The following is a 10,535-nucleotide window of genomic DNA, read 5'->3' as shown; positions in this document are numbered from 1 at the left end:
GAAGAAATTTGAAAAGCTAAAAGAAGATACGAGGTTGCTTTGGCGAGTAAGGTGAAAATAAATCCAAAGGGTTTCTACAGTTATATTAATAGCAAAGGGTTAGTGAGAGATAAAATTGGTCCCTTAGAAAATCAGAGTGGACAGCTATGTGTGGAGCCATAAGAGATGGGGGAGATTTTGAACTATTTCCTTTCTTCAGTATTTACTAAGGAGAAGGATATTGAATTGTGTAAGGTAAGGGAAACAAGTAGGGTAGTTATGGAAACTATGATGATTAAAGAAGAGGAAGTACTGGCGCTTTTAAAGAGTATAAAAGTGGATAAGTCTCCAGATCCTGACAGGATATTCCCTAGGACCTTGAGGGAAGTTAGTGTAGAAATAGCAGGGGCTCTGACAGAAATATTTCAAATGTCATTAGAAAAGGGGATGGTGCCGGAGGATTGGCGTATTGCTCATGTGGTTCCATTGTTTAAAAAGGGTTCTAAGAGTAAACCTAGCAATTATTGGCCTGAAGTTTGACGTCAGTGGTGGGTAAATTATGGAAAGTATTCTTAGAGATGGTATATATAACTATCTGGATAGACAGGGTCTGATTAGGAACAGACAACATGGATTTGTGCGTGGAATGTCATGTTTGACAAATCTTATTGAATTTTTTGAAGAGGTTACGAGGAAAGTTGATGAGGGTAAAGCAGTGGATGTTGTCTATACGGACTTCAGTAAGGCCCTTGACAAGGTTCCACATGGAAGGTTAGTTAGGAAGGTTCAATCGTTAGGTACTAATATTGAAATAGTAGAATGGATTCAACAGTGGCTGGATGGGAGATGCCAGAGAGTAGTGGTGGATAACTGTTTCTCAGGTTAGAGGCCGGTGACTAGTGGTGTGCCTCAGGGATCTGTACTGGGTCCAATGTTGTTTGTTATATACATTAATGATCTGGATGACGGGGTGGTAAATTGGATTAGTAAGTACGCAGATGATACTAAGATAGGTGGTGTTGTGGATAATGAAGTAGGTTTTCAAAACTTGCAGAGAGATTTAGGCCAGTTAGAAGAGTGGGCTGAAAGATGGCAGATGGAGTTTAATGCTGATAAATGTGAGGTGCTACATTTTGGTAGGAATAATCCAAATAGGACATACATGGTAAATGGTAGGGCATTGAAGAATACAGTAGAACAGAGTGATTTAGGAATAATGGTGCATAGTTCCCTGAAGGTGGAATCTCACGTGGATAGGGTGGTGAAGAAAGCTTCTGGTATGCTGGCCTTTATAAATCAGAGCATTGAGTATAGGAGTTGGGATGTAATGTTAAAATTGTACAAGGCATTGGTGAAGCCAAATTTGGAGTATTGTGTACGGTTCTGGTCACCGAATTATAGAAAAGATGTCAACAAAATAGAGAGAGTACAGAGGAGATTTACTAGAATGTTACCTGGGTTTCAGCACCTAAGTTACAGAGAAAGGTTGAACAAGTTAGGTCTTTATTCTTTGGAGTGTAGAAGGTTGAGGGGGGACTTGATAGAGGTATTTAAAATTATGAGGGGAATAGATAGAGTTGACATGGATAGGCTTTTTCCATTGAGAGTAGGGGAGATTCAAACAAGAGGACATGAGTTGAGAGTTAGGGGGCAGAAGTTATAACACGAGGGGGAACTTCTTTACTCAGGGAGTGGTAGCTGTGTGGAACAAGCTTCCAGTAGAAGTGGTAGAGGCAGGTTCGATATTGTCATTAAAAAAAATTGAATAGGTATATGGACAGGAAAGGAATGGAGGGTTATGGGCTGAGTGCAGTTCGGTGGGACTAGGTGAGAGTAAGCGTTCGGCACGGACTCGAAGGGCCGAGATGGCCTGTTTCCATGCTGTAATTGTTATATGGTTATATGGTTATGAGTTTTGGCCCAAAATGTCAACTGTTTATTCATTTTCATAGATGCTGCCTGACCTGCTGAGTTCCTCCAGCATTTTGTGTGTGTTGCATTAAGAATGGTTTTGTATTTATTTTCAAACTACTGTTTGTGGGAGTCTGATGTAAATTGTTCCTCTTCTTCCTCCATACCAATAGTGACTGCAGTTGAAAAGTACCTCGATGGTTGTAAAGATTTTGTACTGAGGTTGTGAAAACACAATACAAATGCAAGCCTTGCTTCTTCAAGAAAAAAACATTCTTTAAATCTTTTTTTTTGCCTGTGCGAGTTTTCTTTCTCTCATTTGCATATTTTTCCATTGTTGCCAAGACAACAGAAACAAAATAAAATTTGTCTCAGTTCAAATGTTTATGTGCCTAACTTGCTTATTAAAAGATATCTTGCACTGCCTGGTCTTTACCACTAAGTGGCAACAAATTCCATAAAACAACACTTCTCTGCAAAAGGAGCCATTTTCAGAAGGTTGTTCATGAGTTGTGTTATTCCCTGGTGTTTTTTTTCCAAAAAGTTCGATCTCGGGATTGGTAAAAACTGATCAAATTATTGGAAATATTTGCTCTTCCTCATTTGCCCTGTGCTTGATCACACACCTCAGAATCTAACTGTTTCACTTTGCACAGATGTCCCCCTACTGAGTAATTCCACTGATCTTTTTTTACTTCAGAATTTTAGCAATTGTAGAATGATAATTTGCTCCCAGGCTGTGTAAAAATGGAGCTTTGGTCTTTGGCTTGGCTTTCAAAGGTGATTCTTCTAGGAGCACTGAGCAGGAAAAGGGAAGATTGCCAGTAAATTGTGGAAGTGGACTCGGGCTGCAATAGAAGCTGGTAGGTGCTATGTGAAATCCAATGAGGAGGAGGCAATAGGGAGATGGAGCCAGGTGAAGGGAGGCGATCGGAAAGGTGAACAAAAAGAGGAGAAAACCAGGTGGACAGGTAAGTGTGCGTGTGCGGAGAGCACCAGGGCTGTGGGTTGCCTGAAGATGAAAACCTCAAGCTCTAGAGTGGTAAGCTAAACAAGCAGAACATGAGACACTGTTTCTTCCAGATTGTGTTTGGCATCTCTGTAGTAAGGATGGACCCGTCAGTTGGAGGGTTAACTTGACATGCAGCTGAAGCTCAGTCTTATGTTCTGTAACTTCAAAACATAAAAAATAATTGAAAAGAAAAGAAGGGGGCTGGGAATACAAGTCTGACTTTGTTTTTACTTTTAGCGACACGTACAAGTATTATGTGGCAGTGTAATGATGTACTCCATTTACATCCTTTTACAAATAACCCATAATGCATTATGTAAACAACAATGAATGTTTAATCAAACAATACATTTAGAATATTACTCAAACATTACTGATATATTCAATACACAACATTCAAGATGGACAGGTGCACTGCAAAATGGTTGCTTAATCAAATCCTGGTTTTACCTGTTTAGAGGAGGTCATATTGTTAGCACCAACTGATATAGACTAGACAGAAAAGGTAAAGGTGAACCTCTGCCTTGCTTGGAAGGGCTGATTAAGTTCATGGACAGTGGTGAGGGAAGAGGACAAGGGGCAGGTGTTACAGTTTCACAGGAAATTGCCAGGGATGGGAGGGAGGGGGGTTGTGGAAGTAATGAGTGAACCAGGGGATCATGAAGAAAATGGTCCTGAAGAAAGCTGAAGGGGTGGGGGTTATGTTACTGATGGTGGGATCATGTTAGAGTTTGCAGAAAGGTAGGAGGACGGTGCATTGGATGTGGAAACAGGTGGGATGAGAGGTGAGCGCCAAGGAAGAGCACCCATTGCTGTTCTGTCTAGGGAGATGAAGGTGAGAGCAGGCATGGAGGGAATGCTTGTGGGAGCTCCATCAACTATGGCAAAGGAAATGCCACATTTCCTGAAGGAGAACACTGCAGAATGCCTCGGCCTGAGATCAGATACAGCTGAGAAACTGAGAAAAAGGAGGCAGGGTAGGAGGAGGTATAGTTGAGGTAGCTGTGGGAGACAATGGGTTTATAGTGGGTTTTCAGTAGCAAGTCTGCACATCCTTGAGTGTGTTGGTTGTTATGCAATAGATGCATTTCACTCCATGTTTTCATGTGCATGTGATAAACAATTCTGAATCTGAGGTGGAGATGCAGGAATTTAGAAACTAAAGTGCAGTGTCAGAAATTGTCCAGGCAAATTTGAAGACAGAGGGGAAGTTAATAGAAAAGGCGACAACATTGAAGAATTCTGCATGACTTCGGGAGATAGTAGCAAAGCTGTCACTGGTGTTGTGGATGAAGAGTTGGAGGAGTGGTGATGGGAGGAAGAGTGAGATATTGGAATAGGCTTGGAACAAGGACTGTTCCTGACAGCTAACAAAATACAGGCGTAGTCAGGATCCACATGGGAGCCCACGGATACCCTTTAATTTGGCAAAATTCAGAGGAATTGGAAGAGAAACTTACCAATTTAAGATAACTCACAGTCGAAGCACACTCACCTGTCCACTGAGTTTTCTTTTGTTCACCTTCCTCATCTCATCCCTCTGGGTTCCATCTGACTATTATCCCCTCCCTCTCCACCTGGTTCCACTTATCACCTGCTAGAACCACACCCCCCACCTCGTACCACTGGCAATCAATCAATCAATCCTCTTCACTTCCATCCCTCTCAATTCAGTGGCTTGACCCGAAATGCCAAATTACGTCTTTTGTCTCTGCAGATGCAGCTTGTCTCACCTAGTCCTTCTAGTGTCTGTTTCTTTAAATACCGGGATTTCAGCATCTGCCTTCTCCTTTTGTCTTCACCGTTCCCTAAAGGATGCTTTTGGGCTTGCAAATTTCGAGAGGATGAAGAGGCGGGGAAACCTTACTGCAGAGACCTGCCGGTCTGAGAGAGGAATAGAGGCGTGGATTGTGAGGATGGGGAAATCTTACTGCAGAGCCCTGCCGGTCTGAGAGAGGAATAGAGGCGTGGATTGTGAGGATGGGGAAACCTTACTGCAGAGCCCTGCCAGTCTGAGAGAGGAATAGAGGCGTGGATTGTGAGGATGGGGAAACCTTACTGCAGAGCCCTGCCGGTCCGAGAGAGGAATAGAGGCGTGGATTGTGAGGATGGGGAAACCTTACTGCAGAGCCCTGCCGGTCTGAGAGAGGAATAGAGGCGTGGATTGTGAGGATGGGGAAACCTTACTGCAGAGCCCTGCCGGTCTGAGAGAGGAATAGAGGCGTGGATTGTGAGGATGGGGAAACCTTACTGCAGAGCCCTGCCGGTCCGAGAGAGGAATAGAGGCGTGGATTGTGAGGATGGGGAAACCTTACTGCAGAGCCCTGCCGGTCCGAGAGAGGAATAGAGGCGTGGATTGTGAGGATGGGGAAACCTTACTGCAGAGCCCTGCCGGTCTGAGAGAGGAATAGAGGCGTGGATTGTGAGGATGGGGAAACCTTACTGCAGAGCCCTGCCGGTCTGAGAGAGGAATAGAGGCGTGGATTGTGAGGATTGGGAAACCTTACTGCAGAGCCCTGCCGGTCCGAGAGAGGAATAGAGGCGTGGATTGTGAGGATGGGGAAACCTTACTGCAGAGCCCTGCCGGTCCGAGAGAGGAATAGAGGCGTGGATTGTGAGGATGCTGATAAAATGAGATTTTTCTTTTACCTTCAGCACTGAAGCAAGCAAATTAATGAATCTCATTAATGCAGGAGCTTCAAATGAACTTTGTTTTGTTAATTGGTAAGTAAATGAAGAACAGAATGTGGTGTGGGATGATGTGATACAGATAGCAGGGACAATATTAAATAAAATACACATTCAATCAGGCTGAAAAAAAGAGGGATTTTGCCACAGAAGGATACACTTACTATCATTAACTTGTCTGTTGGTAGTGAAAGCAAAATCATGATAATCATAGTATCAATCCTTTTCTCAGTTCACTACCTGCTAAGTTCTCTTCTGGCCTTTGCAGTTTTCCCTTTTGTTCCAATATAGCAACAAGAGGACACTTCATCTATTTTGAGAGCTAATTCGTGGATGATTAATTTAAAATTGGCACTTATGAACTGCACAACTGGAGGGTGGAGTTGATGCCATTATGGGGGGGGGTGTGGTTATTGGGATGAAATGGATTTTCGGATGATGAGGTCATTTGGCTGGCCAACAATGGCATACCAAGTGACTCATTTTTAGAAGGTGTGATGAGACAGGCTGCTTCTTTCCCTGTATTGTGCTCTGAGACCAATTCCACTCCTTCTCAAGGTAGTGCTGGCTTCTAGCACATTTCCTTTAGAGTGACAGAGTCATAGAAAACTACAGCACAGAAACAGGACCTTTGGTCCATCTATTCCATGATGAACCATTTACACTGCCTAGTGCAATCAATTGGCCCCTGGACCATAGCCCTCTCATCCATGTATCTATCCAAACATTTTTTAAATGTTGAAATTGAACCAGCATCTACCACTTGCTCTGGCAGCTTGTTCAACACTCCCAGTGCCCTCTAAGTCACCTTTCACCCTTAACCCATGACCTCAGTGGAAAAAGCTGCTTGCATTTACACTACCTACACTCCTCATAATTTTGTATACCTCTATCAAATCTCCCCTCGACCTTCTACATTCTAGGGAATAAAGTTGTAACCTATTCAATCTTTCCTTAATACTGTCTTCTAGTTCTGGCAACCTCCTTATAAATTTTCTCTGTACTCTTTCAATCTTATTTACATCTTTCTTGTAGGTAGGTGATCAAAATAGCACACAAAACTCCAAATTAGGTCTCACCAACGTCTTGTACAACTTCAACGTAACATTCCAACTCCTGTACTCAATACTTCTATCTATGAATTGCAACGTGCCAGGAGCTTTCTTTACGACCCTATCTACCTGTGATGCCACTTTCAATAAACTTTGGTCCTACTGTAAATTCCCAGATCTCTCTGTTCTACTGTATTCCTCAATACCCTAATGCTCACTGTGTAAGACCTACCCTGGTTAGTCCTACCGAAGTGCAAAACCTCGCACTTGTCTGCATTAAATTCCACCTGCCATTGTTCAGCCCATTTTCCCAGCTAGCCCAGATCCCACTGCAAGCTTTGATAGTCATCCTCCTGTCCACCACACCCCAAATCATGGTGCCATCTGCAAGTTTGCTGATCCAGTTAACCATGAAACACTCTGGTCCCGTCGGCTGCATAGGTACAGGGAATTCAATCTCCAGCCCCAGCAAACGTGTGAGATTGAGATGCGAGCCCATCCCAAAACACCGTTTGTGTGGATGCGTTACAAATAACTGCCACGAATTAACAGATAGTACACCAGAATTAAAAGATTTAGCTTTATAATTCTTAATTTGACTAAAGGGTTAGTAAAGAAAGAACAAAAAAAAGAAAAGGGTCCATTTTAATGAAACAGTTTAACGTGCACAAGCTGGAGCCCACCTTCACCGATCCTCCTTCGATCGCACCCTGGGCTTCGTCGAATCATGGCCCCCCTCCGGGTTGTATACAACCTCTTCACTCTGGTGTCTTCTCTCTTCATCTCTCTCTAACAAAAGCCCCAAGCCCAACCTTAGTGTCCCTCACCAGAGAAACCTCCCCTTAATCCAGTCATCCTAATTGGATAGCACACAATTCTCCTAACTCTTATCTTCAACAGTAACCCAAACAAGCAGCTTGCACAGAACAGCACCAAGTGAAATACAGAACAGCATAACAGTAAAAAAAATATGACCAGGGCATTACACTCTCCCCCCACCAATATAGTCATGTCCTCATGTCTTTGAAATTATTTGTCACCCTATTATTAATAACACTATTTTCAAAGAAAATTCATGATGTCAGAACTTCCAATCCATTTGTAAATGGTAGTGACATATCTCATTAGGGGGATGGCCATAGCACTCTGTTCCCCTGGTGTGACATAGGCCAATCTATCTGGGGGTCTCCTGATTCTTTGAGACCTCCTTACCCCTTCATCTACTTCTTCAGGTTCCGACACTCCTTGGGATTCTTCTGGTCTATGTGGCGAGGCCTCCCCTGGTCTATCACTCGTGCCCTCCTGCAACGCGGAACCCTCTGCCACTTGGCTGAGCCCTACTTCATCTCCTTCATGGTCCCACTGAAACCCAGCCTGTCCACAGATAGTCCCCCCGATTTCACCTACCTCAGCGTGAGAAGGGTTGGGAATCTCTTCCTCAATCAGTGGGGATTTAGCAAAAGGCAGCATGTACCACACCCTCATTTCCTCATACTCCGAGTCCATATCCTATCCAGAGGCGGGGGTCGGTCTAATCTTTCCTGCTGTTGGTCCTTCAGTCTCTCCGCGTCACCATAGAGTCCTCTTACTAGGTGTAGGCTCCAGGTCGGGCTCTGGATCAACCCGCACCTACTGTTCCAGAGGTAGAAGGTAGTTCTGATGGAGAAGCTCGATAGGCCCTTTCCCATTCTCTGGTTTCACCCAGAAAACAGGTACATTTGGTATCTGACCCTCCACTACATAGAGCGTAGGTGCCCAGCAGTCAGCCAACTTATGCTTCCCAGGTTGCCCTAAATTCCTTACGAGGACTCGGTCTCCCAGCCTGTGTTGGGAGAACCCAAATGTTTGATTATAGCTCCTTTTATTTCCTTGATTCTTATTTCTTTGGCAGCCGTGACCTCAGCTAATTCATAAGCCTTTTTCAGCTCCCTTTTCATATCAGACACTTACTTCAGTTAAGTCTTCAGTGGTAGGTCTTCCTCGCTAGTCCCAAAACAAAGGTCGATGGGCAACCTCGCCTTGTGCCCAAATATCAGATAATATGGCAAGAATCTGGTAGTTTTGTTTCATGTACAGTTGTAGCAGTGGACCAGATGTCCAATATGTCGATTCCACTTGTTCTTCTTGCTGATTTCCAAGGTTCCAAGCATGTCTAGCAAGGTCCGATTAAATCTCTCAGGCTGAGGATCAACTTCTCGACTCCAAGCATGCTCAGTGACTCATGTATGAGCCTACTCTCGAAATCCCGTCCCTGATCACTATGTATCCTCCTGGGGAGGCCATAGTAAATGAAATACTTCTCCCATAGCTCTTTGGCCACACTTTGCTGGGGGACTCATTAGACATTCCAAATCAGACCACTCCTTCCCCTCACCTACCCTCTGTCCGCCAGAGAAAGCAGGATCTCCCAGTGGCCACACATTTTAATTTTACGTCCCATTCCCATTCTGTTATGTCTATATGCTGCCCTCACTGGACCCCCTGCAGTTTGCGTACCGTCCCAATCGCTCAACAGATGACGCCATTGCCACCACCCTCCACCTGGCCCTAACCCACCTGGACAAAAAAGACACATATGTTCGGATGCTGTTCATAGATTTCAGTTCAGCATTCAACACAATCATCCCTCAGAAACTGATTGGAAAGCTGAGCCTACTGGGCCTGAACACCTCCCTCTGCAACTGGATCCTAGACTTCCTGACTGGGAGACCTCAGTCAGTCCGGATCGGAGGCAGCATCTCCAACACCATCACACTGAGCACGGGGGCTCCCCAGGGTTGCGTGCTCAGTCCACCGCTGTTCACTCTGCTGACCCACAACTGTGCTACAACACACAGCTCAGAACCATATCATCAAGTTCGCCAATGACACCACCATGGTGGGTCTCATCAGCAAGAACGACGAGTCAGCATACAGAGAGGAGGTGCAGCGGCTAATGGACTGGTGCAGAGCCAACAACCTGTCTCTGAATGTGAACAAAACAAAAGAGATGGTTGTTGACTTCAGGAGGGCACGGAACGATCACTCCCCGCTGAACATCGATGGCTTCTCAGTGGAGATCATTAAGAGCACCAAATTTCTTGGTGTTCACCTGGCGGAGAATCTCACCTGGTCCCTCAACACCAGCTCCATAGCAAAGAAAGCCCAGCAGTGTCTCTACTTTCTGCGAAGGTTGAGGGAAGTCCATCTCCCACCCCCCATCCTCATCACATTCTACAGGGGTTGTATTGAGAGCATCCTGAGCAGCTGCATCATTGCCTGGTTCGGAAACTGCACCATCTCGGATTGCAAGACCCTGCAGCGGATAGTGAGGTCAGCTGAGAAGATCACTGGGGTCTCTCTTCCCGCCATTACGGACATTACACTACACGCTGCATCCGCAAAGCAAACAACATTATGAAGGACCCCACGCACCCCTCATACAATCTCTTCTCCCTCTTGCCATCTGGGAAAAGGCACCGAAGCATTCGGGCTCTCACGGCCAGACTATGTAATAGCTTCTTCCCCCAATCCATCAGATTCTTCAATACCCAGAGACTGGACTGACACCAACTTACTGCTCTCTACTGTGCCTACTGTCTTGTTTATTATTTATTGTAATGCCTGCACTGTTTTGTGCACTTTATGCAGTCCTGTGTAGATCTGTAGTCTAGTGTAGTTTTTTTTTTGTGTTGTTTTCACGTAGTTCAGTCTAGTTTTTGTACTGTTTCATGTAGCACCATGGTCCTGAAAAACGTCTCATTTTTACTGTGTACTGTACCAGCAGTTATGGTCAAAATGATAATAAAAAGTGACTTGACTTGACCTTCCAATAACTTTCCCACTACTGATGTCAGGCTCGCCAGCCAATAATTTCCTGGTTTATTCTCAGAGCCTTTCTTAAACAGTGGAAC

This window comes from Hemitrygon akajei, chromosome 12, assembly GCF_048418815.1.
Source record: "Hemitrygon akajei chromosome 12, sHemAka1.3, whole genome shotgun sequence".
Lineage (NCBI taxonomy): Eukaryota > Metazoa > Chordata > Chondrichthyes > Myliobatiformes > Dasyatidae > Hemitrygon > Hemitrygon akajei.
The sequence above is the reverse complement of the archived record's forward strand: the minus strand, read 5'-3'. Positions refer to the sequence as shown.